Below are 7,970 nucleotides of genomic sequence, written 5' to 3'. Positions count from 1 at the left end.
TGCAAACAACAACTTAGAATGCGAGATGCATCATAGCAAGAGAGATGTATTCCCTCTCTCTCTCTGCCTCTTTGACTTCTATGATCCAGTTGTGTTGGTTTTTCACTTCTTTGCCCAACAAAATGCAATTAGGTTTACTCGGTTCAGCATTTCAACCGGATTAGTGCCAGTGATTTCCCGACACCACCTGTGCTCTGTCAACCAAACACTAAACTTTTGGCTTTTTTCCCGAGTCGTTCATGTCTTGCTCGACATTTACAGTCACACACACACAATACAAAACAGAAAAAAGCATAAAAGATCCACCCAATCTATGCCACAGTATTGTCCAACCTTTTCCCGAAAACCAAAACTACAGTTTGCCAATTACTTTTGTGAAATTTGTGTGTGTGTATTTCGACCGAAAATTGCGCCACTGTTTTATCGAATGAATTAGATGTGAAATTATAGCGCACAGACAGTATACACAACTCGAACAAAAGTATTCGAGATAAAACATTCAAAGTGGTGGTGGTGGTGGTGATGATGGGATATCCAACGGGAGAGTTTTTAGAGTTTCCGAGTTTTTCCACACGACAGCAAATAAGTGATCCGAACGTAACACAAATTTATGTGCGATTCTAAATTTTAATACAAAAATAATAAGTAAAACACCGTTCATAACTCATAAAACTGTGGAAATAAAATGCACAGCGAGCCAAATCATTGAAATGCTTCGTCGAAATGTAATGAAAAAAAAACTTTTATAATGCCTCACAACCGAACAAAATGTACTCGAAATAGTTTTTTTTCCTGCGCTCGGCATGTGTGTGTGTGTGTGTGTGTTTGCCAACCATCCAGTGAAAAGTGGAGTTAGACTGCGTTCGAGCGGTTCAATTGTGTTTTATGAGCTTTTCGAGTGGATTTTTGCTTTCTTTGCTTCATCCAAGCGCGTACACAAATCAACGTGTGCGTATGATGATGATGAAAAAAAAATTCTCGTCGAACATTTGAAAACATTCATTTTGTATAATGGCCACTTATTCATTCATAATTCAGGTGGAATGGAAAAGAAATGCACACAGTCAAACAAAACAATGAAGAAGAAGGAAAGAGAAAATAGAACGAACTTTCGTTGATGATATTCCACATATATATTATTTAACCGGAGTTATTTGTATAAATGCGGATTATTCTAATACAACGAATGTTTATTTACCAAAACTTGCAGCTCCAACATATTTCGTAGCAATATGCCTACCTGTGAGTTATATATATTCGTTTTTCTTGTAAATGTGTTTCAGCCACAGACCCACACCAGAGATAAACTCACGGGATGGACGCAACTCTCCGGTATCATTTCGGCGGCAATAAAACGCAAACGCTTGGAATGCCATAAAAATGGCGTTTGATTGCTGTGATTGTTGTTGTACGGAATTAGTTTCACGTTTTGGTGTCATTTGTCATTTGAATCGGCCAGAAATCGCCTCGATTTATCGCCAAACATTCTTTCGCTCGTTGGGTGCGAGAAATATTCGTTCTCCTCGTTTCGCAATGATAAAATAACTTTTGCCACTGGTACCGACGGGAATTTCGGGCTTCTGGATCTCTATTGTCTTTTCATCGAATTTGTACGCGTCTCTATGCTCACGATGCTGCGGTCGATAAAAACGAACTAGTTGTGCATAGTTTTGCGGGTGGTACAATGAAAAAAAAACGATGTGCTAAAAGTCACATACGCACGCATTCCATCAGGAAAACAAGGTTGAACGTGAGAGTGAATGAGAAAATGAGAAAAACTGAATGCGATTCAGAGAGAAATGACGGGGTGGGTGCAGCTAAATCCATAAACTTAATCTTCAACATTCACATAAAAAGACGGTTATTCCAATCATCGATCACGAGCATTGTGATTTTCGTCGATTCGAATCCATCACATGGTCGACAGCATCGTTAACATTACGATCGACATGAAATCGGTACCGAACTGACACATGAATGACTACACTGACTGCGGCGAATGTGCTTTTTTTCTCTCTTTGGTGAATACACAAAATCGACATCCAATTCCATGATTCGGCATTACTTCTGCATCGATTTTTATGATGGTTTTTCGGTTTTCGTTTCGTCTTGCGCTTTTTTTCTCATCGTTCGATTATTATCTATCTGCGTATTGCACAATTGAAGACAAACTGTGATTGCATCTGCGTTGAAAATTCAAATAGATCAATTCGTGCCCGTGATTGTTCCGGAGTTGTTGTTCGCTATTTGCGCATTTCACATTTCCATTTTCATTGCTATTTGCTTGTTTCGCTTTGTGGTTTGGTTCGAACATCTGCGTCCATTCTGCTTTGAATCAATAATCAATCGCCCGGAGAGGCTGCATATTTGCCGCTGAGAAGGCCTGAGCTGAGCTAAATTTGCTAACTCAGGCGCCTGAATCGGTATTTTAACGCACTTACGGTGCAAAATTGTCATTGCTATTTGGCACCCACCTTATAATAATTGATAAGCAACTTGGGTGCCAGCTAAAAATAACAATTTTGCACCGTATGTGCGTTAAAATACCGATTCAGGCGCCTGAGTTAGCAAATTCAGCTCAGCTCAGGCCTGCTCAGCAACAAATATGCAGCCTCTGATCGCCCGTTTTGAGATTCGAACGAGAAATAGAGAGGCGAATTGATGGCACAAACAAATGGCATTGATTAAAAATCAATCGACGGAGAAAATGCGTTATTCAGATGCTAGCATTATCTATAGATAATAATGAACGACACAAATGAATGATAACACATTGTAATATAAGTACAACTCAATGGAACGCGTGTATGTGTGGGCGTGGAAAATCCGCTTGATTCACGTTTCAAACGTGGCATTTCATTTGCACCACCGTTTCAAAGGCAATCTAATAGTCGATTTCTCTCTGGAATGATGTTTATCGCGAAAATATTCCAATCAAATGCTATTGTTTTTGCGGTGAACAAACCGATTCAATGAATTTCATTATGCAGCGTGAACTTTTGAATTATTGAAACTTGTTGAACTGTTTCGAGCAGTGAGGAGTGAAAATGAGTGACGTGACCATCTCTCTTGGGCATTTTTTTCCAACATTTCGAAAAATTAATGAATTAACTTTGGCATGAAAAACTACCCATAATTTTTACGTCAAATTAAATAAACCGAGAGAAATCAATGAAATATGCATCGGGGGAGATAGTGTGGTACATTTTTACGGGTAGTTTAAGTTTGATTTTATGATGCAATCCCAACGGGGATCATAAATCGTGGCATAAATTGTAAAATGTCAATCAGTTTGCACCGGTTGGCACTAATTTTAGCTGGAATTCATTTCCGGTTGTGACCGCAAATATATGATGCTATTGTTGACGCAATGAAATCAAGCATGAAAAAAACACATCAGCCTTGTGAATTGCAGCATATGGGCTTGAGAGAATGAGTGACACATGACATGCGAATATGAATATTACATGGTTTTGTTCGATTATGCGTGTCAAATGTGATTAATTGGAAATCATTCAGCCAATTTAAAATGGATCATCATAATTTCCGGGGGAAATTCAGTTATCCACCCACGAATAAAACAGTTGACCTTTAATAGAACCATTCTGATTGGATGCGCAGCAGCCGTGGAGCAAATGGAAATTATTCGAGATTGTTTGTAAACAAAAGAAGTTCGCCGAATTAATCATCAATTCAAACAATAAGTCTGACCGTACCAAAATATAGTCTCATTTATACTCTAGCCAAAGCTCGACTTACAATGGACAGAATGGTTTTTCCGCACAATTTCGCCATTCTTAACAGTAAGAGCTTGTCATATCCCGTGGTTGCTGCTTAACATAAAGCATTACATCATTTTGTAATCTGTTGTTGTCGGTGGAAGGTCCAAAATGCATATATATATATTCCCAGTTAGTATATCCCGCAATTCACACACAAACACACACACAGTAAATATGCGCATTGTTTTGAAAACCATGTCAGAAGGAATGAATCTATTTTTCCTGGTTGAGTTGCCAAGAGAATTATTATGCATTAGCAAAAACACCGATATACCAACAGTACTTTTGCCATTCATTTTGAATGGTGACACCGGGAAAAAGCTCTCCAGCCGGAATATATCGGGCACAACAATGTTTTGCAACCTCATGGCGACATACAAGTATATTGTAAAATATACAATGTATATACAAAATATATGGAAATAAAAGTGAATTTTATTTTCATATTTATGTTTATTTTTGCTGACATATATTTAGCCGGGGCGAGCATTAAAAATTGTGTGTATTTTGCGTGTGTAATTCCGACACGCTGTGCGACGTTCATTTTCATGCAAATCCACATTTATGAAAATGATATTTGATATGCGATCCTACCCCCTTGTCCCTCTCTCTCTCTCTCTCTCTCTCTCTCTCTCGCAATCACTCTCTGGCAAATAACTCCAAGGCATTGCGCATTTGCAACGCGCAAAATAATTGAGATTCGCAATTTCCAGCGCTTAGTGCTCTCGTCCGTTTTTCTCTGTGCCCTCGATATGTAAAAGCGATATGTGTAGATTCCATTAAAATTTCCGCTGTATTGTGACAATACTATTGTCCTCGTTGTGATTGGCGAAGAAGAATACTAGGGATTAGACAAACCAACGCTATTTTGCGGGCACTGTTTTCGTGTGTTTGTGCACGGTATAGACGGAAATCGATCTACAACGACTCAATTGAATTATGCTTCATGCTTCATGCTGACATATTTCAAAGATTTTCATACACTGCATCACTGATTTATTTATCTCCGGTTATTCAAAACAGTGCACTGCATGTTGGTCTCTTTGTTCTGACAGACCAACTAGATGCACATCAAGCATGGATTGTCTAAGCGTTCATCGTTTTAATTTTGAAAATGCCAGAAAAAAACGTGAACGCTTGGAAAGTCGTAAAGTCAAAAGTAGTTTGGAATTAGATTGACGAATAAATGACACAGCACGTCACTGTGTTATCACATACAGCAACGAAACCGACGAAAAAATATCCATGGTCGGTGCTCAGAGAAAATTTAGCAGAACAATGATTCCGATTTATCAGTATTAAAACCAATCGGAATGATAAATCGGAATAAATGTTCCGAGATTCCGATTTATCGGAATTCTTCAATGTAAAATACTTATTAAAAAATTTTGGTTGGAATATTCTCGGAAAAGTGCTAGTGTGGGAAATCGGAAAATCGGAGAAAATTCAGACCAGTCTCAATCGATCGGGCGGGAAATTTCATGTGAGGTGGCGACCCAAAGGGTCTGAGATATATGGAAAAAAACTTGTCGTCCGAACTTTTTCATTTATCTCAGAAATGGATGGTTTTTTCGCTTGAAAGTCGCCCTTTGGGTCGCCACCTCACATGAAATTTCCCCCCCGATCGATTGAGACTGGTCTGAATTTTCTCCGATTTTCCGATTTCCCACACTAGCACTTTTCCGAGAATTTTCCAACCAAAATTTTTTAATAAGTAATTTACATTGAAGAATTCCGATAAATCGGAATCATTGTTCCGCTAAATTTTCTCTGAGTGCAGTCACAGTGCACAGACATCAGTAGCATTGCCAACGTCACTACATACACACGAATTCAGATGAAATAGTAAACGAATGCCGATAACACTTTGCATAAATAAACGATGATAAACCAAAACAAGCGACAGCTCACCCACACGCACATTCGCATCGTACCTAGAATTTTACGATGACGATTTGCTTTGAAAACAAAATCACACACATGCACCACGCTACAAATTACAAAAACAACAAACACCTAAAAAAATAAATGAACTAAATGCATGGTGGATGCTGGTTGATGTACGAAAGGCCAGAAAAACAGCAAAATTATGAGTATATATACATTAAGTAGAACAAGTGTTGTTGGTTTGGATGTCAAAATCGACGGCATTGCTCTCGCATCCACATACACACAGACTCACATCCCTTCAGATTAAAACCAGCTCCATGCAAAAATGATGTACACATCACAATATATAATTTAATCTGGCGCACATTCTGACTTTTACTCGTGTGCAAGCTTTTTGACACGGAACAGATCGGTTTAGAACGACGACTAAAAAAAACTAAGAAACTATGACTATGTTATATAGCCGATGCTCTGCATATGTACATCATCTATTGTTGTTCACGGCGCCGTATTTTTTCAATGTTTTGTACCGTTGACGGATGAAGAAAATCATTTTCACATCAGGAGAAATATGTCGGGTTGCGAAACTATTCTTTCTCTCCCCACTTCCATCCAAGCGTATTATGCGTACTTGGAACATGAATTTTTAAATATTAATTTCAAAACGGTTATCGCATGTGCGTTTCGGGACGTTTGATTTAGAAAAAAAAGCAGCACCAATGCAAATTTCCAACCGAAAAGGTTGATTCCTTGATATGTTGTTATTAATTCAGATTTATTGTAGCGAATGAATTGGTTGAAATGTGTTGTTTTCTCTCTTTCTCCCTCCCTTTCACTCGTTCGTTCGAGTTAGATCGTGGTTTATCATGCTTCAAGCATTTTTCGACCGTCCAATTTAGATTCGGTATTCAATCGGATGCTCGACTGATGGATATATTGGAATGCTAATGCAAATTTGATCAACGTAGCCTTTCCAATGTTTACTGTGCGTTCGGTCAAATGAGCCCACGCAATCATGGCAAATACATGAACGAAATGCCAAATTGCCGACATCATTTTTTTCTCTTCTTTATTTTTTGTTCGGCTTCAAATTTACACAAATATAAATTTGGCTGAGGTACGATAAGAGAGCAATCGGAATTCGAAATCGAATACAAACATCAAGATGAATTTGTTTGGAATAAAATCTCGAGCTCACAATTTTCCACGCCAATTGAATCATCGAATCGTTCGTTGGTTCGTACATTCGTTCGATCGAATTTTCCATATTGCCCCGATTGGCCAAAATGCTTGATTCACATGAAGCACGAGGTAATTTAACTACTACTGCTGGCAACCGAATGCACAATAAAAACTTAACAACAAAACGAAAAGAAAACATATTGACAGAATGGCCCTAAATCTGGATGTGTGTTTGTGTGAGCGTGGATTCGAGTGGAGTGCACTGCACAAGGCATTCGGATTGGGCGAATGCAATTTCGGCTTACGGACTAAGCTCACCATATTTCAAATGTTTGAAAAGCTCAAACTAAATCCAAACAATACCTTAATACAAATGCTAACGCAAAATGAAATGAAGCGTTATAAATTTATTATTTCGCTGCTGCTGCTGTTTTCTCTTCTTTTTTCTATAGCGCTCCCACTTACTCACAACGTTTTCGGCTTGAGTTTTGTTTGCGCTTACAGCACCCTCAATATATCAATCAAAAACACACCAACCCGTGGAGTATCGATGGTTTTTGCCCATATTTTGACTTTGTTTTCTGACGATTTATTTTTTCTCTCTCTCTCTCTCTCTCTGCCTTTCCGAGGAGGGTTCATTTAGCAAATTTATTTGTTTCGCCATAAATACGGGTAGGTATTTTGCTCTTTTTCCGCTCGCTTCGTCTCTTCTCACCCATTGCGCATTTCATCGTTTTGACAGATTTTCACCACACTGACCATTGCCATCCATAGCCAACTTGATGCTCGACCCGAAACAAAATGAACACTCTGCACATAATGTATGTCAGTCACAACCAAATCAACCAGATCGATTACTTGATAAACGGTTCCAAATTTTATTCTTTCTATGCTTATTTTATTTCATCAACAACAACAAAACAGAAATGAGGGAAAGACATAATTACTTGCATTTTGAAGAGGATTTTCATTATTTTACGTCCATTTTTGAGTTGATATTTGCCAAAAATTAATAAATTGGTATTTGATGAAGACTGTGATAGCTTCATTGAGCGAAAGGCTTTCTCATTTGATGTAATTTACCTTTTGTATATTACAGTAATTCACACCGCTGAA

This window comes from Sitodiplosis mosellana, unplaced genomic scaffold, assembly GCF_009176505.1.
Source record: "Sitodiplosis mosellana isolate CC-2019 unplaced genomic scaffold, AAFC_SMos_1.0 Smas_scaffold_1, whole genome shotgun sequence".
In the NCBI taxonomy this organism is placed as follows: Eukaryota; Metazoa; Arthropoda; class Insecta; order Diptera; family Cecidomyiidae; genus Sitodiplosis; species Sitodiplosis mosellana.
The sequence above is the reverse complement of the archived record's forward strand: the minus strand, read 5'-3'. Positions refer to the sequence as shown.